Here is a 26,204-nt window from a genome sequence, read left to right on the forward strand (position 1 = left end):
CTGGAGATCGGCGTTTCCATCAACCTTCAACTAAGTCCAACTGTCAGGGGTTCTTTAGATGTACACAAGTGAACCTTGTTTTATTGAACATTTTCAGGGTCATAAAATTTAGTTCTTTATCACCAGTTTGTCCTATATAAGCTTGCGTGCTGCAAATTAAACCAATCGTGCCAAAACTATAACGATTTTAGAACCATCTTAGTTCTAATATCAGTCATATATTTTAGCTCGTCTTTGGATTTCATTCTGAGATTAGTAAAAACACACGTCATTACTGAATCAGGAGCATTTTCCCTTTTTGTTTGTTGAAATACCTCATGACTCCAAAATATTTACCATACTATGATTATTATATAATGAAATAAAGGAAAACTCAGCCCTTTCAAATTATGGCATTGACAATTCGCACTATAATCGGGTTAAATAGGAACAGACTGTTCTGCCTATATAACATGTATTTTGTTCTGTTGAGACGTGGTAACTGGCAAAAGGCAGGGAATCAAAAAAGGCTAAGCTTGTACTAAATGTATCGATTTTCTTATATGCGTCCATTAAGATTGGGTAAGTCATACAGATAACCAGGATTGTACACTGCGTAAGAATACAATCAATCACGATTCTTTTTCACTAATTCTCAACTTCACGTGCTAAAACGTGCGCCAAATAACCTTGTCGTCTGTTACTACCAGGAGACGAGACATTTTTTGCCACCTTCTGTAACTTCATCGGTGAAGAACTGGGTTTGATTTACCTATTAGCAGCCCATGTTCGTGATGTTTTTGGCGGGAACTGTCAGCAGTCGTAGTTGAGAAAACATCATCTGTTGCTTTATTTACAGTTTCTAACCTAGCGGCCATTTGTCCGTCTGTCAAATTCCAGCCAATGAAGACATAGACAAGCCAGCGGTTACAATTAGAAATATTTCCATAATTCCTGGCGTAATCAGCAAGACCGGGTACCAACCGAAAAACTCAATAATGCGAAAGCAAACAAAATTGACCAAGCTCCAACCTTTTGTAGATTGAAAAGCTCCACACTACGGCGGTTCGGCAATGTTTGTGCTTTCAATTAATTATGGTTCCGCTTGCCAGGGCAGGAGCTGAACTCGCACATTAGCCGGTGGTGAAGATGTTACAAACGAAATCAAATATGTACTCAGAGAGACGGTTAGAAGTTTACTAGAGGAAGACAGCTTGTGATTTTAACTGTTGCTAGGGTCAATAGAGCCACAAGTTTCCTCCAAACCTTTCCTGGTTTCTAATTTATAGCTTGACTTCCAGTTAAATGATTCATTAAAACCCAACTGACGAATCACAGAGTTAACAAACCAAAAAAAAAGTCGCCATGTTTTTGCAATGTCTAATCAATATACTTTTAGTTTTCATAAATCCAGTCTCTAATTTCGATGTCAGAAAATTATATAACAGTGCCCAAAGGTTTAATTTCAAACCGCGACCATAAACCTCACAAGTGATTTTGATTTTCTTTTACAAAAAAAGTCATATTATATTTTCTTGTTGCTTGCGTGATTCAGAAAAACAGAGTTTTTGTGGTTATTTGGCAATTTAATGAATGATGTTGGTTTTTACTGCAGCCTAACTGGACAGATTAATCAGGCCCAGATGTATATTTTGAGAACATTATGTATCATAAAGAGCCATGTAAAAGGAATTTTGCTTGAATAATCTTACGCGCGTTTTCTGAAATGTGCAATTCTTCTTTAATAATATGACTACCCCAGCACTTTCTTAATCGCTTGATATGATATTACTTGCGATAAAAATGGAAACTTTTTTTGTATCAATCTTTGGATCAATATTTAGTAATTAACGTTCCTTCTATCAAATCGTAGAACACATTTTGTGATTAAAAACTTTAAAAAATATTTAAGATTAATTTTAATTGATATTTGAAAGAACGTTTAAAATGTGTTTGTTCGCTGCAAGATGGTCGTATAAAAATAGCCATCCGAGCATTGTAATGCTACGCTGTATGTAATCCAATAAATTCCATTAGCTATCGCCTAAAAGAAATTACAGCCCTTCGGGGAAGACTTAGGATGCCAAGAAACTATATCTGTAAGAGTAAGCGTTAATTATGCAAAGTTAATGTGGATTCGTCACAGAGTTCGAAAAAATAACTTCGCGTGATCTATAATATAGGCAAATCTATACACCAATTGGAATAAATTATTCACAAATTGTAGCCTACCAGATAAACCAATTCAAGAGTACATATTTTAATTGTCCGCACCTTAAACCTAAATTAAATCGTTGCCAATGAATAACTTACGAGCCAAACCCAAGTACATAATCTAAAGTGCTTTATGAATTATTAAACACGCCGTGTATCACTTGCATGAGATGGTCGTTATTTTAAAGAATTGTTAAAAGTACACCTCGGGAACGCCTGTAAACAATTTCTTTCTTATAGGCAAAAAACTTATTTAAAATCCAACAAAAGTTCCAAATTTTTAAGTTTTGAAATGTTTAAACAAAACATCTTTTGCATAATTCATGTGGCTATTTATATATCAAGAACCCGGAGAACATAAATTCAAATTGGTGTGACCATGAATTATGCCTAGATTAAGTCGAATATGCCAAGGCCAAATAGCCCAAACTGGGCCCCGGAATTAAGGAGTCCTGATGCCGAAGGTACAGTTATTTTACCAGTAGGTGTTGTGCAGAAGGTGGGGTAAAACGCCTGTTATATCACATCTCTTTTACTTGATTTATTGTACAGCTTATAATGTGCGTTCAGCACTCTTCCTCACATTTTGGACCAAACACACAAATTCAAAATATAAAATGCCTCTTTTCTTGATAACTGGAGCTTGTGATTGTGTTGGAATGTACAAGAGAACGGACAGAATGTAACGCGTACCCTTTCGGACCCGGCTTTCAGTTTTCAGGGTCAAAGGCAATAACGCCACATGAAATTGATGAGGGAGTCTGAATTCCGATAGTGTTTCTCCTTACGATTAGCCAACCAAATCATCTATAAGTTGTACACGGTTTACAAAGTTTCGAGAACATGGGCATAACAAAATATCATTTAACGACCGGATTCATCCTCAGAACTCAGCAAGATCGAAAACCATACCTCAAAAACTCTGCCACCACACTCGGCCCGAGCCCCCTTATTTGCCAATCTGCTGGGCGATCCCTGTTGGTGGTATAGATCTGTCGAAATGAAAAGATACTATTAAATGATTATTCTGTCTTCAATATATTTACTCATCTGCTCGTCGTAACTGTAAGAAAATACATTCCCTGTAATTGACAGGTTCTACGACCACTTTAGATTTCCTAAAATTTTCTTTTCAAATTTGGTTGAAATGATTCTTACCTAAATGCTCAGCTATAATGGAGATATATAATGACGAGAAGGGCGACTCGGCCATCGATTAGCAGAAAAAGCAATAAGTTTGGGACATTGATCACAATAATCTATATTTACTCTAAGTCTGAGAGGTTAATAACTATGTCCAATGGTTACGTTGATATGGTGGCTATAATACGGATCTGTACACAATCTGCAACAATAGAAGAAAGAGAAGACAACACGCTAGCTACGTGAAATATACCCTCCCTCATCAAACAGAACATCTTTAATAGAGGGGTAGATTGGAAATATTAAACTTATGCACGCACCGTTAACAAAATGTACATACAGACATACAATATTCTATCAGGTCATATTCTATTCTATCTTTATGTAATTTATAGGCCTGAAGGATTACGATAGACCAATCAGACGATAGCCCCAATCCCATACAATAGGAACAGCTTTGATACACGAATATCATTATAACTGTTAATGGAATTCCAAGTCCCCATTGCCTTTAATCTCCAACTGCGTGCGGTCGGAAATACAGATATCTTTAATCAACTTTTTTATTCTGAAATGTATCCATCCTTTTGCACAGGAACACCTTGTTTTTTTATCCACAATTGATGTATTTGTTATGAATTAGGATTTGAATACATAAAGGAGCTAAATAGCTACTATTTGGGATCTAGCAATTGATACAAATGGGTCACAACGCATATAATAATGTAATATGAATGTATATAAACTGATTTACATTCAATCGTTTCCGTTTTTACTCTAATATCCAGTCAGTTATGTTCGGCGAAATACGTCAATCGAATGGCAATCTCTACCGTCTGGTTATTCCATTCTACACCGATAGTATTTATTGCGCATGCTCTCCAGATAAGAACATGCCGTCACCGTTTGACATGACTTGTGGAACATGTCTAGCCTCGTTCTTCGAGTCCCTTGTTACAAATGGCGCCGAAAAGCATTATGGTACACGATTCGTGTACCAATTGTAAAATGTTTATTTTATCTTAAACATTGGATATCAGAAGCCTATCTTTTCCAGGTAAGATCACAACATCAATGTTGACAAATAATTCGTGTTTCAACGTCGAAGATATTGAGTTAGAGACTTAGCTACTTAAATAATTTACCGAAGAAGAAATTTTTAAAAAGTTTAATGTTATTTTGAACTCTTGTTCTAAATACATGTAAATAGTTTTGCTGTCAGCATGTTGCTTGAAATGTTATCCGTGAAACATGTTACTTGACATAAATGCAAAGGGTTTATAAAAAAAATAAACTCTTCTAAGCGCCAACCGTGTTCGCCATTGTCTGCAGAGTACTAAAGGAGTAGTATAAGAGCAATCTTTTTTTTCTTTTAAGGAAAGGGAAATGGATGTCAAAATTGAAATTTAGTCGATTTCGAGATATTAGTGTTTTAAGCAGGTATTGGGGCATGGGATACAAGAGGCGATTTAACCCTAGACAGATGGAAATAGTCCAATAATTACCAGCTTTTTACACGCTAACTTCGTTGAAGCGAGGCATATAGAAGGTTGAGAATGTCGCAGACTATGACGCTGTTGTATATTATTAGTTCCTAACTACTAATCTCGCGTCAAATTACTTTAAGCAAGCAGTCTACAAACCACTCACAAGAAGCAGTGATGAACCATTCTTTTTCCAGACAAATTTCCAAATACTAGGATCATTTTTTTTATTATTGACATCTTAAAACAGTATAGTAAAGGGCAAGAGAGAACGAAAACGTTGGCGTGGAAACAACATACACAACTCTCTTCTATGTCAAGTCATCCATACGGTTACTTGTCGGAAGCCATCTGTATTTCACGGAATGTACTTTGGCGTTGCGCTTGGCATTGTTACATTATTCTCTTTAAGAATGGCAGCCTGATCAACCGAGTCACATATTCTACTACCTCCAAGCTCCCACTCCACCCCAAACACTACTACCTACAATTTAACTCAACAATTTATAACTATCGTTAAAGATGCATTATTCAAGAGCTAAATCTACCTAATGCAAATATTTCGTTTGGCCTCAAATGTTATATAAATTAATCATTAATTAGACATTTATTTACATGCGAGGCCCATAATCAACTTTCTAGAACTTCGAATGGTTTTGATTTTCAACAGATTTAAATGCTATTGGCAGTTAACTATTTAATTTAAAAATGGATATTCCAGACTTTGTTTATTATCGTAGCAACGGTAGCAATGACTGCAAACGACGATAACTCAGGTTAGAATGAAGTAATTTGAAATTTTCAACATATTCCCTTTTCATTATCTATTTTCAACTATTATAGCAAAAACTGTGAGCTCTTTGTCCAAATCTTACATAATGCATCTTTAATATTTATTTAGAAATATATTTGATTGCTCATGCCAGGGTGGGGCAGGTCTAACTTTAAACGTATTATTCATTAATTATAAGAAATAGAATTGGCTATAATAATGAGTCTTATTTGTTACCAAAAATAACGATGTTAGATAACGGAAACTGATATTAAAACATCGTAATCAAATTACCTACACGCAACCAATTGTTTGATTGATGGTCCATTTTTTTTTTTCAACATCTGTAATATTTTTATTATCAATATAAATATCAGTTTCGTCTTCTGGAAATAGAGTTACAATCCCTTGGCAATAAATGATTTTGAAATTACAAAACGGAGGCTACGGAGTTTACAATGCAGAAAGAAATGAAATGAAATGAAATGGGGTTTAACGTCCTACTGTTCTGCTCCGAACTGGGCTAATGAAGACGGGCAATGCAGAAAGATGACAATGCATTACTGCTGCATTAACCTAGGACAACAAACACTATCTTGTGGCTGGAGCAAGTCTAGGGCAATGTTACATCTGGGCACAATTACAAACGGGTATATATCCAATAAATGTGGTCGGGGCTATGGGTGCATAGAGAGGTTTCCTCGCCAACCGGTTCCTATTTGACTTTAGAATCTGTCCAGCAATCGCATTAATCGTATTGCATGTATAGCCTCGGTAAAAAATTGTTATAGCTGTTTTGTTTTTCAATTTAACTCAGAATATATAAATAATTTACCGGTTTTAAAGACTCGGTCAATGAGACCGTACTAAAAGAGAAAGATAGAATTCAATTTGTATTTTTATGTTGAATATCAAATCGGCGTAGAACAAAAATTACGGGATATAAAGTTAAAGGGCGTATGGCTCTATTCTTTATAACCTTAAAATAGATGGAAATGGACCTAAAAGCACATATTAATGTAATATGAATGATATAAAGTGTTTTCTATTCAACTTTTTTAAAAACAATATTGTAATTTCTATTCAATTATGTTCGGTGAAATACGTGAACAGTCCAAATTGAACTACGGCCCTTTAAGTCTGCTTAGTCCATTCTAGCGTATTGTCTTGTAGGATATGTTTTTCTTTGTTCATTACAAATGGCGCTCGAAATAATAGAATACACGATTCGTATACTTATTATAAAATGTCCACTGTATATTGGATATTAGAGTACCATATTTTAAGGCAAAATAAGAACATCGATACTAATTTAAATGGACCAATATTGAATTCTAATTCGTGTTTTACATTTAGAATATTATGGAAAATATTGAGTTAGAGGCTTAGCTCCTTTAAAATGTAACGAGTAAAAAGTGAATAATCGGAAGATTGCTTTAAATAAATCAATAGAAAATACAAAAAATTAGTTGAAACTTGAATAATAATGATTACCATGTATGTAAACCTCGCAGGGTCCAAGCGTAATATTATAATTTTAATGATATAACCAAGTCCGGCATTATGATGTTATTGGTGATTAAATAAAAATAGATACATACTGTTCAAGGTCCATATAAATCAGAGATTTGTTGTATATAAATACCGCGTGGTATTACACAATCTTAAACTTCGTGATATATCGCTCTTTTTTGTAAGAGAAATTAATCTTTTTTTTAAGTTCTAGATATATACCTTATTTACCCTTAATTAGTTGTGTTACCCTTTACAAAGCCACTCAATGACATTCCTAGCAGATAAATGTACCTTAACGCAGCAATTAGACTTACAGTGGGTTTTTTTAGTTCGGAAGACAATGTGGTTTATACGTACCGAACAATAATAAATCGAACTTGCGCAAGAATCCTTCTTGATAATAAGCTAGGATGAGATGATCTACGCTCCCACATACATGCCATCTGAAATTATTTTCACTTATCTCTGATCCCGTTACCGTGTTTCAGTTTTAACATGATTATTATAGCTCCGTTTCGTACTTTACACAGATAATCGTTGTTAAATGAACATGATGACTAATAGTTTAGTTGTCAATATTTTACTTTTAAAAACTTGCTTTTCTTGCAAAAAATGATTACTTCGACAAATTAAACACAAATTGCAGCTTTTTCTACCAAAATTGCTCCTTTAATTAAATGAAAAAAAGGCTAAGAGTGAATTTATGTTTCTAGATAATGACTTGTAAATCAATATGTGCTTTAATTATACCCCTAACGTAAATGGTGCTTCCATTTGCCGGTTTGTGTACACGAAGCTAAATTTTATTATTATTATTTTTTTCAGTTTTAAGGAACGGGGAAGTTATTTAAATCTTAACGCCCTGATTTGACTATGTAATTTGTCAAGTATACGATAAGTATAATATAAATAGCCTTAATAGATAGTTATAGGAAAACGAGTGTTTGTTTAAATTAACAAATTAAGGCCGTTTATAAACAGATAACACAGGAGAAAATCAATAACATTGAGACAATGTTAAATTTTCGTTTAGTTTCTTCAATTACCTTACTTAATAGAATGGTTGACTTGTTGCAGTCAAAAACACTAAAACATAAACTTATATTACATAGCAAGCAGCTGAACATGGTAGAATAGTTGATTGCATGTTCCTTAACAAATAGATCACAGCAATGCATCATGTTTTAGTAGCAAGGCTTGCATGACGCCGCAGGTAAATCTCTTCAACCATCTCAAAAACAGACATATATATAAATCTCTTAAACTATAAATCATTTAAGATGAATAAAATACGAAACCATGGATGCTGATAGGCAAATATTTAAGGGATGTAATATCTACATTCAGAGAGAAAAAGATAAGAATTTTATAAATATGTTTGATACCTGAACTTAGCAAGAGATGTAACAGAGTTTAACAGTTCATCAACACATACTTTGGTTGTTTTGAGTCTAATATTTGAATAACTATGGTCACCTTTCCACGTATACTTTTTCAAATTACAATTGTCCAGCTTTCCGTCTATGTTCACGGAAAGGGCTACTTGGTTTTTTTTATACCGAACGACTAAGCAACACTTCCTTTGTCTGCCCTACAGGCGATACGCCTGGGAAGGTTGTGGTCGGTTAAGTCGGTATTGAAGCTTGGAACATTCTAAAAAATCTAATGTCATGATCGCTCTACTACTAATAGATAAGATGGGATATCGTGTGTTTTAATGAAAGTAAGAATCCATGCCTCTTCCTGGAACTCGACAGTACCTGAGAACCGATGGTAAATTATGTTATAATAACTACCTTTAGGAATAGGTGAATCCCATCATGACGCAGTTGTCTCTGATGATAATGAATATCAGTATCATAGGATATCTACAACAATGACTAATGCAATCCCAATAATTAAAAATACGTCTAGTTATTTCAGATTATATAAAGGCATGAATATAAAATATACAACAAACTAATGGATTAATATAAAGATGATCGAGATAAATATAACACAGTAAATATCAACGTTGCATTTGAAAACCGATATAAATCTACATGCTAACTAAGTCTATGAATTATTCATAAAATTGATGATTTAATTTGAACAAAAATATATTTGAAAAAAATATATTTATTATGTAATGTATAGGGCTCATTGTTGGATTTTCTTGGTTGGATGACTGATATCACAGACCTAAAATAAAAAGTTGGGGAGACATCGACATAGATTCTAGATAATGATTTATAATGTACATTGACAATTTCAGCTAAAATATTTATATTAATCAGAAAGCTTTTGAAAATAATCAATAAATCGCTCTCGTGTCTGGGTTTATCAAAATTATCAGTAGAGATGGCCAAATGATGTACGTTAAAAATAACAATCAAAAAAGCACAATAGATAGGTCTACTACAAGAGACAGGAGGTACAGAACTCAATTTTATCTTTCTGAAAACAACAAATAGCCATTGGAATCATTTGTATTAAAAGACGAGTATTTGTACTGTGGACTTTTGAAATTAGCTAAATAGCTTTATAGCCGATATAGAAACAGATCCTTTGAAATGAATTATTGGTGGAAATGTAAAAGGAATTTCGAACTATAATTTTTATACAGATCTATTCAAGTATTTGGTCAAGGAAGGTTGCAGGGTTTGGGCGTCAGTTTTCACTAAAGTTGGGTTTCCACATCTCCTTTAAATAAATAAAAGTTTTATTATGGTCGGAAGTAAACGACAATTATGATTAACATATTTTGTCTGGAAAAAAACTGGTTGCCACTCCGAATGTCTTTGGGGAGTATATTTTGAAAACGTTATAAAATTTGAATCAGTTTTCTTATACTGGGTTACTCCCAAGATGTCTGCGTTAAACCTAACGTACACGAGCGATTCTTTTAGGCAATTTCTAAGCGATGTTTAGTTGCCTATATATTGTTCTGAAATCGTACATCATTGTAAGACAGCACACAGTTTCTTTGTGAGTAATTTTTTGTTTGAACCATCTGCGCAAGCCTTAACAAGATATTCATCACAAGTTCAACAGTTAAAATCCATGGGGTGCAAATTGCTTGTGCGTGCAAACACATAGCCGTGGTTTCTACAGCATCGCTTGCACACTGATCAGCAGTGAATATTCGCTAGGCCTCTACAATCACTGATAAGGATGACATCAATGCGACTTAATGAGTCTCAAATATTAACTTTTTTCCACCGACAAATTAAATTCTAAAACATTTTTTTTTATGTATTAGAAAAATAAATAAATACGTTTGACGTATTTGTAGGTACAAATTATTTCTTATTTAGTGTATTAAAATGAATAAAAGGCAGCATTCTGCCCAAAGCAGTAACGTCTTATGTAAACAATGCAAGCGCCATTCAGTCAATGATTGACGCCGCGTGCTGTGACGGCACGTGTTAAAGGCAGTCATCTTTTACAGAGATATTCGGTGCTTCAAAAAGCGGGGAAAATGGCCCGTATGCGCCACGTTTTATCGTTCATTATTATCCGAATAGATCATCAAAGACTCGGTTAAGTTCTGGTCAAGTTTAAATAATTGACAATGATTATTGTACTCGTGTGATCTCTGAAAGAGCTTAGAAACAACTCAGAACTAACTTAAACTTCAGAAGCAACACAATCATATTGGACATTGTTTTATGTCCACGAAAATAAAATGACTGTCGCAAATATAGCATACATATCGTTTGTCAATTTTGACTATTTTATTCTTTTAAACGCTTATTTTATTATAGATTTGTTTTTTAAAGTTTCAAAACGTCTGTATTATCTTGAACAATAAAGACAGGAAAACAAGACATCCTTGTGGATTGCCATAAAGACGCATAAAGGACGTAGATTTTACTCAGTAAGTTTTTGTCACCTATTCAGTGGCGTGCAATGAGAGGGAACGACGACCAAGGGCATTCATTTTGGGAGGGCATTCGATCAGAGAGTAAAATTAAATTATTCAAATCTAAAATTATCACTGTTAATTACTTTGTACAAGCTGCCCTACTTCATTTATGTATTTCATCTGTTTAGGCATATTTAAAACAGGAGTTTTCTGAAAAAATACCAATCTCACCCACAAAAAGCAAGCAAACAAACCAACAAAAAACTTTTGATTTCTGCAAGTTTTTGTACGACATTTTGACTCGTGAAAGCTACTGAGCAACAGAAACTCCTCAAAAGGCAATACTTTAAATTAGGTTTGAGTTCAAGGAAATTAAAAGCTTTCATTACAAAGGGCTTTAATTAAGCAGAAGAAGATTGGGTATAGAATTGACAGTTTCTATTGGGTTCTTTATCCTAATCGGAAAATGTTTTGAATGTTCGTTCTTGTGGGGTACTGATTTTTTATGATAAGAAAGACTTAGTGTTAGTCCGCACGCAATAGAGCAGTTTAAAGATTTGAACAATTTCTTACAACATATCAATGTTTCCGATTACAAAATTATTTTGTTGTTATTAAGACTTAAGGTTGCGTGATGTGAAAAACAAAAGAAATGAATATATCAATGTGCATGTATCTACAGTGTTCAGTTTAATCTCTGTTTATGGCGTAATAATAGCAATGTATCATAAAGATCGACGTAGAAGAATTTGTATGGACCACATTTATACATTAAACTGTCACTATAAAAGACATTATATAGGATCCTAGCGTGACTCAATTTCTCTTTGACCACACACACATTCAATAATTCAATGAATCAACAATATTATTGTTCAATATAAAGCTTCAATAACACCCATCACCAATCAAATCCTATAAAGATAGAAACATCCATTGTTACTGCCTGGCCCGCAATTTCGTAGTTTATGACGTAAACAATTTGACGCCTGCTGAGGAAAACTAAAGAACTTATAATCAAATCGATTATCGTTTGATTATATGATACTCGACTTAAGATCATCGTAATTATTGCATTAAAATAAGAACTATAGAAGATCGATATCCACTCATAATCAATCAACAAAAACAAATTATACCGTGAATAGATCCAATATTATAACATGCAACCAAGAGCCGCCAGTCATAACAATACAGTTTTCTAAAGCTCCACCAAGGCATCCCATTGTCTTGTCTAATGTTTTGTTCATTAGCTTGAGAGCTATCTCGTTTTTGGTAATGTTTGAAGTTTTTCTTATTGATCGTTTATTAAGACTAGTGTCAGCCAAAGTAAGACTTCCTGTTGGCGGTGAAGTGAAAAAAAATAAATAAAAAATAAATGCACCGCTGAATGCAAATTGTGTAGTTCCCAACGATTTGAAAATTTTAACCTTGCAACACGTTTTAGCTACAGAAGAGCGTTGATGGATTTGTTAGGAATCTACAATATGGCGGCTAATTTCTATATATGTAGAAAAAGAAGATATGATCAATTGCATGGATAAATGGTTAGATGGAAGGACATGAGATATTCGTCTTTTAATTAAAGATATCTATTATTGTTCATTAAAGCTGAGCAGTCGCCAAACTATAATTCCTCTTGATACCGCTATCAATTCCATGTAGCCATTTAACATGTATTCCCCGAAATAGTGACGTAACATGTTTATGTCTTTGAACCAGCCGTCGTTATACTCATGGTTCTGTATCTCGAGAAATCCTTTAGACGGGGATGTTACAATAGTGCAAATGTTATTAAAATCCAATTCCTTTCCTCTTTCGGAACCAAAAGCTTAGATCATAATAATATTGGCTTTGGTCATGTTTGAGCTAAAATGAGTCAGTGCAATCTGAAATAGGGTCATAGTGATGCTGCTTCGCGGCACTAGTTGCTTGATGGCGAGTTCTCTGCTATAAGTTAACAATTTTCAGTTATAAACTAATATAACGACAATGTGGAAAGCAAAAATGTCGAACTGGAACAACCAAGTTGTACCTGAGCACCGATTTGGTAGTACCATTTCAAATTTAATGTAATATAATGTTGTATAATGCAAAGGATTGTCTTCTCGTGAGAGGTAAGATAATGTTCTGTGTCGCAAGACTGGGACACTCAAATGTACACTATTGGACGAAAGACGTTAAGATAATATACTTGATAACATATATCATTGTTTAACTTAAACATAATACGCACATTACTTTAAACAAGTACTGTGAGCATACTATGGACCGGGGACGAAATATGACGTCATCGTCGCCATCTTGGAATTTTGACATTTTGTCAATCGCACTTGAATTGGCTGAGTCTTAGGCTCTCTTCAAAGAGCATGTCCTGGTCTAAAAAGAAATGTAATGTTCCTAAATTGCCCACTTGCACATTCATGTCAATATAGTATTCTTTTCCTGTATATACAAAATTTAATGCTAGTCTACCAAAAATAGAAACTAATACTAAAATAAATCTTACTGCTGAATAAGATTTCTTTTTTTATAAACGAGAGCTTGACAACCTCGGGTATTAATCTAAGAAAACAAATCAGAATAGGAAAAAGAAACAGAGACTTGATATAAAACTCATTGTGAGGAAGAAACAATTCTCATTAGAAAGTAATAGATATTAGAAAACGTAGCCACAGGCTTTGTACAAATAATTACATGCCAATGTATCTTTAGAAATTAATCTTAAACTAATGGTATATACTAATCATTTCCATGGGTATAAAAAGTTAAAGGGATAACATCATGTTTTAAAGCATAGATTAAATTTTGTATTTTCCAATTTTCAATCAAATCGCAATTTTACCACTAGTAACCGACTGAACTAATTCTGCAAAGATCCGATTTTATACAATATTCGAATAACCATTAAACTTAAATCTCGATCTCGACCGTAAATAGACACGGATACAGGACTATAAAAACGAATTAGCCTGCAGACAAGGCCGTGTGACTAAACCCAGAAAGTCTTGATTTTCCTGTAATAAATGGTTGATATCTAAGTTATTCCAAACAAACCCAAAAGTAGTAAAGAAAATAAAGCCCATTTCATCGAAGGCGTCCTCATCAGTGGGCTTCATCATGCGACGATTATCCATCTAATTTCTCGGTTCAGCCTTCCACAGACATAATACCCGGGCATACCTTCAAAATGCCGGAATACCGTAATAGAATAAAGCAATGATATGACATATATTTTTGGCACACATGTTAAGTGACTAGCAAATGTTTACTATGAAACAGTCAATGGAATTTCAAATGGTTCACATTATAATCGAGGCGTCCGATATCATTAAATCGTATGTATAATAACAATTCCTTGTGATTCACTTTGTTTTCCGGTTGATGTAAAATGTCAGTCTGCCTTCCAAGTCATTTAAGTCCTGGGTGATCAATTTACTATGCAGGGCCGGTAAAGGCTTGTATGGGCCCCTAGATGGAATGTCACTGGGGTCCTTGCATCAACAATCACTGATAAGGATGACATCAATGCGACTTAATGAATCTCAAATATTTGATGAATTAGAAAAATAAATAAAGACGTTTGACGTATTTGTAGGTAAAAATTATTTCCTATTTAGTGTAAATGGATATTAAAATGACTAAAAGACAGCATACTGCCCGAAGCACGTGTTAAAGGCAGTCATCTTTTACAGAGATATTAGAAGACTCGTAATTCTCTGTGAAACAGATTGGCAATTTGTATGCCAGAAGGGTAGACAGACATATGTATTTGGCACATAATACAAAATATCATGAAAGTCTAATGAAAAAGTAAAATGTCAACCCGCTCTTAATTGCCAGAGTGGCAAACGTCTGAAGGTGTTACCCAAACGGATCGAGTTCTGGTCCAGAGTTCACAAAGCATTCTCAGACTTAAGTTAAGAATTTACTCAAAATTGTCGGCCTTATTTTAACTAAAATATAGCCCTTTACAAGAAAATATGTGAACATATTTGTGTTTCTGGATCAAAAATATTTTTACGTTTTAAATAAATAACCAGCATAATAGAGGTTTTTTTTTGTTTTAGGTCGGGCTGTTATCATATTCATATTATATTAGACTTCTATATGGCATCAATCCCTAATTATATTACAGTAATAAAAAATGTGCGTTGTGTTGATCACGACAAACTGGTGTTGCTCTGCCTCCCCATGCCGGGTTTCATACTTTTTATCATAACCTCAGCAATTACGTCAAATAATTGGATTATCTATGCTGAGTCAAACGACGTTACCCTTTTCACGTTGATTGTCGCATACACTATTATGGTTTACATTAGCAATTTATCCCAAAAGTTTGAAAAGATGGGAGCACCCAGGGGTGCGCGATAGAATTTTGCACAATGGACAAGTAGTTATTTGGGATACAGGACAGACAGGTCCGAAATAACATTCTAAAATGAACACACTGTGCCTTCTCCCGTTCGAGGACCCTGGTAAATACATACAAATGTACAACAATATTTCTAGATGCTGATCATGTTTATCCATCAACGATGTTAAAGATTATCTTCTTGCACGTGACATTAATTTGATATATATGAAAACTTGAATCAACTTCAACCCAAGATGAATACCGAAAATAAACAGACGGCATACAACAACATGGTGGAAAAGAACCCCAGTAAAACATCAGCATGTCAATATCTGATAACTTTAAGTATGGTGCTTAGAAAACTAGCAGGGCTGCAAACAGGAAGAGAAATAAACCTATTTTTTTACCATCTCTACGAAGATAATAATTATTGAAATTTTCAACTGAGTTATCTAAATTTGATGTTTACCTTTAAATCAGCATGGTTACGCGATGCCTTTTCGGAAGCCTTTTCTGCTTGACTGATCGCATCCTGCATCTAAAGAGGAAGAACGTGATTAGTCTTAGAAATTTTACTAATGGTCTTTTAAGTCTCATTTGTTTTCATAAAAGACATTTGTTAGCCGTGAAAATTTTAATGTCTTTTTAGAAGAGGTTGTGTTGAAAGTAACGTGTTTCTCATCTTTCATAATTTTTAACTTTTCATCAAATTTTAAGTGCAGTTTCAGTTTGTATCCCGTTTCTCTTCTTTTCCTTTCTGTTCAGATTTTATACTCATTTTATAGCATTTTATTTAAACCTCTTTGATTTATTTCAAAATATATTGCTGAATTTGGTTGATCTGGTGTGATATTTCGATTTGATCCGACAAAATCTAAACGATTAAATTTTGTTTCGAAATATGAAGCCGGAGTCGATTTAAATGTTTTAATAATGACTGGTGACGGATGTGGTCTTATTCACAAGTCGTCAAAGTTTCTCTCTTTGTGGAATTTCAGAAAGATCTTTACTGCTGTCAACATACACTTGCTACTGAACCCAAATACTCGTATACCATAGTATCAAATATACCCGTCCAATAGTTGCTTCATGTAAGTGTTAATGACAGTTAACAATTAACACCAGTCTTATTTGGCTTGATTTTTCCCAAACCTCGGTTGTGTGCAGGACTGGTTAATCATGTTATTTTTCAGAAGGAGTGTGAATATGATGTTTTATTTATTGAGCTAGAGTGTTGTACATTTTATGCTTTGACAAAAGGCCATCTATTATTGAGTGATGAACTCTCCGTTTGCATTGACCTACTACTTATATGGATCCAGACTGGCGATTCTCTATCCGTGGACTTCTGTTTTAAATCCTTGCCATTTCCTGACTTAAATTTCCGTTTTGAACATTACGATGATCTGTATTTTTATAACCACAAAGGGCTCAAGATGGAACAATTATGTGATAATATATATCTGGAAAGGGGTTGACCTTCTCGAATTCACATGAATCTCTACACTGCGACTTCGTTTTCGTATTTTCTTCCCTTTTAAATGTATATTTACCCCTTTTCACATCAAAATGATGAATATTCGTAATAGATGGTGGTAGTGGTGTGCGTGTTTGTTGGAAGGAGTGGGGGATACAAATACACGAAATACATTCATGAATAAATATCATATTTAGTCCATAATAGGTAGACTCTATACCAAGCGTTAACCATTTCAGAGAATTGGTTGGCAGGCTGAGACTAACAAAGTCCTTTCAAGAAAAATAATGAAACAACTGATTATCCGAACCACATTGGTTCTCAGTGATTGTCGTAGGACTTTAGGAGAGGGTCCAGGGGCCGCCTGGGCCCCCGGAAGCCCCCGGAAGTCTAGATCCTCGGAGACGCTTTCTGGCTAGTAAAATTACTCAGCATTGAAGTTTTTATGTTTTCTAATCCCTTACCATTGAAAGCACTGCAGACGATGGTGATTTCCTGTGAAGCTAAACTGGGCAAATATATGCATAATAAAACCAAGGTTATGGACAATCTAGAGGTCACAATTTTTATCCGAATTTAATGAAACTAACAATGTATGTTTATAACCCGAAGATCTCAGTTCCTGTGGATATTGGCGCATATCGGACCGTAACTTCTTGGATTATGACCCCTGAGATCAAATTCAAAGTTCAAATGGCCGCTCCCATTTACGCAAATAGTGTAAAAGCATATAATACCCAGGGTGACCTTCGGATGTAAACTGTGGTCGCAACTTCATTCTGAACCAGCACCCGAACGCAATATCGCGGCGCCCATGTCAGTTGTTTCGCCTGCTATATTTTCTGCTATTTCATTTTTAAAACTATATTTTGACGATGGAGATAAAGAAATGCTTTTAAAACATTTTCTTACGAAGCTGACTCCATCCGGGTTAACTGGTAACATGGATCATTTCACAAAGATTTTTGTCGTGGGCCTATATATATTCTCTAACTTCTGGGTGTTACCAAACAAATCTACACACGTGTTAAGCCCGGCCCATACCGCCACGACTTGCCCAGACTCTACCCAACGCAACGTCTTGTCTCAGATAATCAGTGCAGTGTGGATAGCCCCACGACCACGATTCAATCGATTTCCGTCGCGTCGTGGCCCGTCGTTCAATCGTAGTCGAATGCAGTTGGTTGCAGTCGTAACTTATCGTGTTTGTGTGGACAATCACACGATGCGATCATTTGTCTTACTGATGTTTAGCCAATTAGAGAGTAGCATTTAGTCATGTGACTGTGCAGGTCATGTGCTCCTTGTTTAACTGATGGAAAATTCAAGATGGCAGATTTTTGGACAGAAGAGAGAGAGGATGGGCATCTTGGCAAAATACAATGTCACTTTTATGCTTCCGGTTTACTTTTGGAATCACTCGCTAGAGGGAAGTGGCGTAACTCACGACTCATAATCTGTGAGAGTCGGGCTTGTGTGGACCGGTACCGTCGTAGGCAAGTGAAGTAAAGGCGCGACCCGATTTTTTTTTACAACTACCCAAGACGCCGAGTCCTGTCGGCTTGTGTGTAGTCGTAGCGGTATGGGCCGGGCTTTAGTCTTTTCAGTCATCTTTGAACTATCTCGACCGTGCTCTATCGCATGGAACGGCTGGTCACGGCCAGAGGTTGAACTAAAGTCCGGCCCACACCGCCACGACTTGCCCAGACTCTACCCAACGCAACGTTTTGTCTCAGATAATCAGTGCAGTGTGGACAGTCCCACGACCACGATTCAATCGATTTGTGCTGCGTCGTGGCCCGTCGGCCCGACTGAGCATGTTCAGTCGTAGTCGGATGCAGTTGGATGCAGTCGTAACCCATCGTGTTTGTGTGGACACTCACACATTTTGAATTTCGGCAACCCTCAGTGGGAATTCGGTATGGGAAAGCCCTGTAAGCAGGGGCGGATTGGGCCCGAAGGGTCCGTCGGACAAAAAATGGAAAAAACAATTTTGTCCAATTCTTCTAAAAAACCTTTTCCTGTTGAACATTATATGGGGGGGGGGTATTGGAGCGGCCATGGAGCGATGATGATCATGTTGTATGTGGCCGGTGGCTTTAATCAGAGAGTAGTATTTAGTCATGTGACTGTGCAGGTCATGTGCTCCTTGTTTTCCCGGGAAAATTCAAGATGTCAGATTTTTGGACAGAAGAGAGACGCTAGAGGGCAGTGGCGGAACTCACGACGCATAATCTGTGAGAGTCGGGCCTGTGTGGACTGGTACCGTCGTAGGTAAGTGAAGTAAAGACGCGACCCGATTGTTTTTTACAACTACCCAAGACGCTGAGTCCTGTCGGGTTGTGTAGCAGTATGGGCCGGGCTTTAATGTCATTCGCATGCAGATAGTTCGACTTGAGTACGGAAATCCGTGCAATCGAAGGTCGCCCTGTCGTGGACCATCTAGACGTCACAATTTATTTCCGATTTGCGCTTATCGGACCGTAACTTTCTGGATTTTGGACCCTGATTGTACGAAAAATCACGTTTTTAGCTTGTGGATCCTCTAGAGGTAGCAATTTTTATCTTATTTTCAAAATCGTTCAAATATATCAATAATTTCGGACCGAAATTTCCCGTGAAATGGCTGCTCCTCTTTACGCAAATAGTGTTAAAGTATGTAATACCAAGGTTGCAACAATTTTTATCCGAGTGTTTAAGTATGACTAGTTCTTGGGCGAGGTTCTGGAGCTATGCCAAATGCCTTTTACGCAAAATGTGAAATATGAAAGAAGTTTGTGGACCTCCCAGAGGCGACAATTTTAGTCCAATTCATGAGAAGAAAATTAGACTATATGTTGAGGATCAAATGTTTTTGGTTGAGTTTCACTTTGGTACGCATGAAACCTTCCATTCTAGAGCTTTAGCCCCTTCTATTGAATGTTCGGAAAACTATATCCCGTCGTGTTTTAATTAGCCAATGTCATAATACAATGGATATGAGATGGAATGAGATATTCGACTGCTCAGTGTTAAAGTTCACTAATCGCGACCCTCGCAACTGTGTCTGTGTGTGTGTGTGTGTGTGGGGGGGGGGGTCTCTTAACCCAGGTTTTTTTCTTCTGAAAGTCTGCGTTCTACTTCTAGAAGTCTCACTTCTATGTTAAAATCGGGTCTCTTCCAGTTACGCCTCTGTATCTAACTGAATAGTTACTTGCATGCAATAACCTGGAGAAAAGAGTACTTGAGGCCAAATTATTGGGGAGGCCCCCACCCACCCCACCCACCCCCACTCCACCGGGCCTGGTCCACTACTGACACGTAATTCAGAAATAAAAACAGGTCAGTCAATAAATTTCTTGTAAAAGAAACGTCGAAGTTTTTGAATTCATTGACGTCAACATTAATATCTGTACATTAAGAATAAAAATGGTGAAATTTCGATGTACTCGGATTTTCACCATAAATATGTATTTGATCTTATATACAAACAATTACACAAGATAAACCTAAAGTTAATGACATAATGGCAATGAAGAGACCAAATCGTCTGCTAAATCACTGATAAATGGTATGAATAAGGATATCAGTGTACAAGGGATACAATTAGCCTCGTGTGTAACTAAATGAGTTTTAACATCCACTTCCGCATATAGAAAATCCACGTGTGTCAATGTACTGTATGTTGTTTCTGAAACTGTTAACGTGAGGAATTTTCTTTAACCAGTATGGTTACTTTAGCAGAAGTGAATTTACATATCATGAGTCGATAATTGGCGGGTATCTTATCAGGCAGACGACAAACGACGAAGGCAGCATTTGAATATTGACTACACAACACACTGATGTACACAGAACTTGTTTTTTCAATAACTGATAATCAGTTACAATTATCTGATATTAGTTTCGTATTAGTTGCTCTTTATAACTCTAAAGATTGTATCACAATAGCCAATCTTTCGTATTTTACAGTTAATGTTTTACATAATAAAACTAGAAATAGGTATAGCGTGATTCTATATGGAAATCTTAGTGGGCCTGTAATACAATTATCAGGAATCACGCAACATCTATACAACATGCAATAATATAATGTCATTCAGCACTAACTTTGCAACTCGAAGAGGAAAACTAATTTTTATTCCTGAACTACCATGTCATTCCCAGTGGAGCTATTTTTACATATCTAACCTATGTTCAAAAAAAGAAAGAAAACGTAAGCAGCTCAAAAAACCCTCTACTGTTCCCGCGGCGAAAAGTAATATTATAAATGAAACTTGTAATAAGTTCTCAATGGGTTTTCTATTAATCATGATTACCTACCTTGTTCAGGAAACCAAGCACGGCGTCTACTCGCGAGGATACCTGCCGTGTGTTCCGTTGAAACGCCAACTTAATAACTCCAAATTCCTTCCTTAAAGCTACTTCGTCTCGCCTGCCGCTTTCTGTTTATATCAAATTAAGGAAATTTCATTCGCCTTTACTGTTCACTGTTTAACACGATGGCTAGTCTTTCGATAGTTTTATTGATTTTGCTTCTCGCTTATGTCCAAACGTTTACAGTAATGCAATTCCTTTGTACAAAGGCAACGTCCATCATGCAGACTACACGAGAAAATACTTCGGAATATTTCGGTTCTTTTCGGAACCTCGGTTCGGCAACACAATGCCAGTTCAGCGAAAACATTTAATTATCGTTATTTTTATACAACTGCTGCCTCTTGCATTGATCCTCTTAGAGAGTAATTAGCTGCGAGATGGGTGCGATTGGCAGCGGCATTAGTTTTCAATTTCCTCTTCTATAGAAAAACGCGAGGCAGTGAGAGGTAGAACTGGTGTGAAGAGGCTAATATCTCCTAATAGTTCGTCTTGTCATACCAAGTCTGTATCATCTTTAGAAATAACCTAACTATGGCGTTAGGGTGATCGATTCTCACCGATACATCCAAATATTTCAAGTGGGTCTGGGTTAGTAAAGAGTGCCAAGATGGACAGGTCTTCCAAATATCGGGTGGTAAAAGAATAGCTATTGATTTAAGCGAGTTAACTTATTTCTACTCAATGCTAACTCGCTTAATAAACGGGTTCTCAAGAGAAATTCAGAACTTCAATAATTACCCGGGACAAAGACAACTCAAGCTTAAGTTTTCTTGATAATTTTCCTGCTTTAGATAGTGAGATAGATTTGATGGACAGAAACTTTTTTATGTAGCTCTATCGCTGTTTTCAATGGTTTCCAACAGATTTCATCGGAAGTAGTTTAGCGCGAACATGCACGTGCTATTTCCTGTTATGATACAAGCGAATTAGCCAATCGTTATCTCGCTTTATTTTTGCGGCTGAATTATAATGACGTAAAATGGCTTTTGTAAGCGGCTAATGGTGTCTTGGAAACATCGAGATTGTTAAAAACGGTAGCTGAAAGAAAAATTATATCATCGTAATAAAAAATGGCGGTTAATGATAACGGGGTCCTTTGGCCATCAAGGTATTTTATCGAGCGGAAAGTTAATCAAAAGCTTTGTTTATTAAAAGCTACGGAAATATTACCGTTTTATGCCGGTGGGAAAAAGAACTAAGGCGTAGAGAAAGACATTCGCGTACACAATATAACTGTTGGTGTGTCTATTTAATATAGACCTAATCTTATTGATCCACACTCGAGATAAAAGATATATATAAGCGCAAGAATCAATGGATATGAACTAAAAACGATACTAATTTTACAGTCTTGTAGAATCGATAAGAGACAAATATATAGCTTTCTATTATTTGCCGACCCTTGTGGAATATATCATACGTTTATTAGTACTTGATGTTCATAATAAAATAATGTAAATATGTATCATTAAATCTACTAATTGCGTAGAGTGGCGGCTTATAGAAACGTTTAGATTGATAAAACAGCGAATAAAGGGTTTATTATAATGCCATAAATATAACAGAAACATTGGATTTAGCTCGGAGTACAGTGCTACTGAAGTTTAATTAAATGATAAAATATCGTGTAATATAAATGTACTATGAGAATATACTGTATTAAAGGGCGACTGTAGAGAATCGGAAGTGCAATTTGATTATGGAAATCGAAAGGTAATTAAATCTATAAAGTCTTCTAGCTGCTACTATAAGAACACTGTGCGAAATAAGAGTTACATATTGTAGTTCTACAAGAAGAATTTTAATGGTCTGCTTGGTGATTCTACATTTGGACCCTCACTACTGATCTAGTGCGAACTGTAGCTGATGCTGGATGCTTCTGAAAACCATTTGACTAATGGGTGTTTCTGCTAGCCTTTGGTATATTGCCATATAATGTAAATACAACCAAACTGGTGGCCATCACATGATATAAACTCATTGGTCGGGTGCCACGGGAGCCGAAACGTCTCAGTGTGTAAGACACTGGCTCGCTAACCAGGAGATCTCGGGTTCGCTCCCAGTGTTGGCCAAGAAAGTTCCGCGGGATTTTCGGACGCGGTTTCCATTGTCGGGGGCCACGGTGGCTAAGTGGGTAAGACGCTGGCTCGCTAGTCTGGAGGTCGGGTGTTCGATCCCTGCATTGGCCGAGAAAGTTCATCCAGATTTTCCGGCGTGATTCCCTCTTGTCAGTGATGCAGGACGGAGGGCCCGACAAGGACAGCTGTCTAGTCGTTCGGATGGGACGAAAAGCCGAGGTCCCGTGTACACATTGGCGTGCACGTAAAAGATCCCTTGAAGTTGGAATTCGATATAAGAGTAGACAGTAGTGCCGCTGTCCAGGCAAAATTTCCCTCATAGCACACTGTATGGCGTATGCCCGTCTTCATTAGCCCAGTTCGTAGCAGAACAGTAGGACGTTAAACCTCATTTCATTTCATTTTTGGTTTCCATATTGTCTAGTCATTCGGATGGGACGAAATACCGGTGTCCAGGGTACCTTTTGGCGGGCACGTAAAAGACCCTTTGACAGTTCGAATTAGAAATGAGAGTATGTCGCAGGGCCACTGTCTTGGCAATTTTTGTTTCTTAACACACTGTGTGCAGTAAGCCCCTCTTCATTAGCCCAATCACTGCAGAAAAATAAGACTTAAACCCCAATTCATTTCATTTCGGGTGCCACAGACGGCCGACATTAGTATGTTATTAGACTGAATCAAGAATGTCCACGAAGCATTCTTAGGATCCTGACAATGATCAGATTAATTCTACGAAGAACGCTTTGAAGTCACTTTAGCTATTCTGTCGCTTTATATTTAAACAATCTGAATAGTGATCCTACACTGGCTGTCATTACCCTGTGGCCATCTTCTAACAAACTAACTTCGAATTCGTCAGCTGAACTTTGTATCTGACCACCGGTAAGGATCAGCGAAATGTGTGGTTTGCTAACAGATTTGTGGTACACTGGAAACACTTACTTTAAGACCATTGCTTAACGATGATGGCTATGCAGAACACTTAACTGACGACTTCTGTTACATAGTTTAACCGCTGGCATGCTTAACTGCTTCTATATTATAAAACAAAACTGCTAGACCAAATGTGTTTTACTGGATACTGAAGATGCGCTGGGCAGATGTATGCCTTTCTGCTGAAGATTTTAGTTTTGAGAAACACATATTTCGGTATTTAAGGGATTGAGGGAGTTAGGGTGTTCTTTCTAGGTAGACAAACACGCATTTGATTTATTCGGGAACATATAATTCTTTGAATTATAACAAACAAACAATAAATAGTACCCTAGCTACCATTTGCTAGATGAATGGGTTGAGTTAGTTATAGATTTCTTTTAAGTTTGATAATTTCAAAAGAGTTGGCAAAGAGGAGAAAACTATTTTGAACTGGTGTTAAGGTAAATAATACGATCATTATTAACTTTTCTGTTTCTTTTGGAATAAAGTACCCCTTTAGTTTCAAGAAGACAAACAGTTTCCAGATAAAATTTTACAACATGTTCAAATGAAAAGTAAACATGTTGAAAGAAAGACCCGCGAGTTATTTAACAATACAAACTCCATCAAGCCAGATATTGGATAGAAAAATATCCAGATGATCTAATACAAAGTCGAGACAAAAAGCTTTGTCAGACTCAGCCAAAGGCAACTTATTTTTGTATAATTGTTAGACAAAGAAATGAGCCCCATATATATACGTACACAAGTACCGCCTTCGTGAGAAGCTTAATAGCAAACCCATATCTTCAAGAACCTTAATACAACCTTTCTATGAAGTAATAAGTTTGTTACCAGGCGTATGGTAAAGTTCAAATTTTGTCTTGTTCAAAGCGGATAAATCTCTTGATAACATGCGACTTGTTGAGACAGTGTTATAAAGATTTATAAGAAAGGTTGGTGGTGTCTACAAGAAGCTACGTAGCCTGATATAAGTGCTATATTGATACTCGAACACATCTTGTAAATCATTCTAAAAGTTTCTGTTAACGGTGTCATTGATTAACGACCCCAGGGCGTTTGGACCTAGTACACCACATGAAACACCATTTATTCTGATTATATGTTTGGTGTTTTATGGGAAAGTTCTTAGAGATAGTAGATGTTCTTAACATGCTTATTTTACCAGCTCAGTTTCAAGCATAGGTATTAAACTGTCCATCAATGATGTGTATTTACAAATTTCACTTGTGAGACATATACATTACTTTCGATGTATTCTAAGTCCCCTTCTGTCTGTGGGAACTTGCAGATAAAAGAATATATATAAATTAAAACCTACGCCTCTAAACTTAAAATAGCCACACACAGACAGGAAGTAGTTTTCAGTCGAATGTCAAGGGAATAAAATGAAATGAAATGGGGTTTAACTTTCTAGTTTTCTGCAATGACTGGGCTAATAAAGACAACGAAAAGGGAATAAATGGAACATAATGCTGTCGATGTATTTACCTATAATCGGGCTGTATTCAATTTATAATGAAATTGAAAAAGTGCATGACGTAAATCGATTCCGTAGAATTGACTTAAATTATACACTTCAAAAGATTAAGTGGCGAAAGATCATCATCAATTCGGACATGTTTTATGCAAACGCATGGAACGCTAACTGTGTCTAGAACATCCGATACAGCTTAACTGGAGACGCGGTACGAGTTCCATTTAATATTTGGAAGAGGAACTAGATGTCTCCAGAGCTCTTCTTATCTTGTTGTTCTTCGTCATCTTCTAAAAGGCCCAACACTACGCCAATTCAAGTACAAAAGACGTCGTGCTCGGTCCGTTATACTAATAATACGCTCGTACTTTGCGCACGCAAAGTAAAGATGGACTTAGTATACATAATCTAAAATAAGAACTTTGTTACGCAAAGTAATTAAATTATGAATGTTGTGAAACTATGAATTAGTAAAATAGATTTAAACAGCATTAATAGCTGACGCTTCAGGTAAGATAAAACCTTGTGGATAACTCTATCTCTTATTCCATGGATTAACTTTACTT

General features: G+C 36.1%; 1 protein-coding gene across 4 annotated transcripts in view; it reads right to left on the reverse strand.

Annotated features, from left to right (window-relative positions):
• LOC126816564 (uncharacterized) overlaps positions 1-21,341 on the reverse strand; it is a 124,044-nt gene extending 102,703 nt beyond the window's left edge. For 2 of the 4 annotated variants that reach the window (XM_050543234.2, XM_050543233.2), the window contains exon 1: positions 21,091-21,341. The gene's annotated coding sequence lies outside the window, so the exon portion shown is untranslated. The remainder of the gene's footprint in view (positions 1-21,090) is intronic. The other 2 variants (XM_050543235.2, XM_050543231.2) reach the window with 1 other exon arrangement.
• Positions 21,342-26,204: the final 4,863 nt, after the last annotated feature.

The sequence above is a fragment of the Patella vulgata genome, chromosome 3 (genome assembly GCF_932274485.2).
Source record: "Patella vulgata chromosome 3, xgPatVulg1.2, whole genome shotgun sequence".
Taxonomy (NCBI): Eukaryota; Metazoa; Mollusca; class Gastropoda; family Patellidae; genus Patella; species Patella vulgata.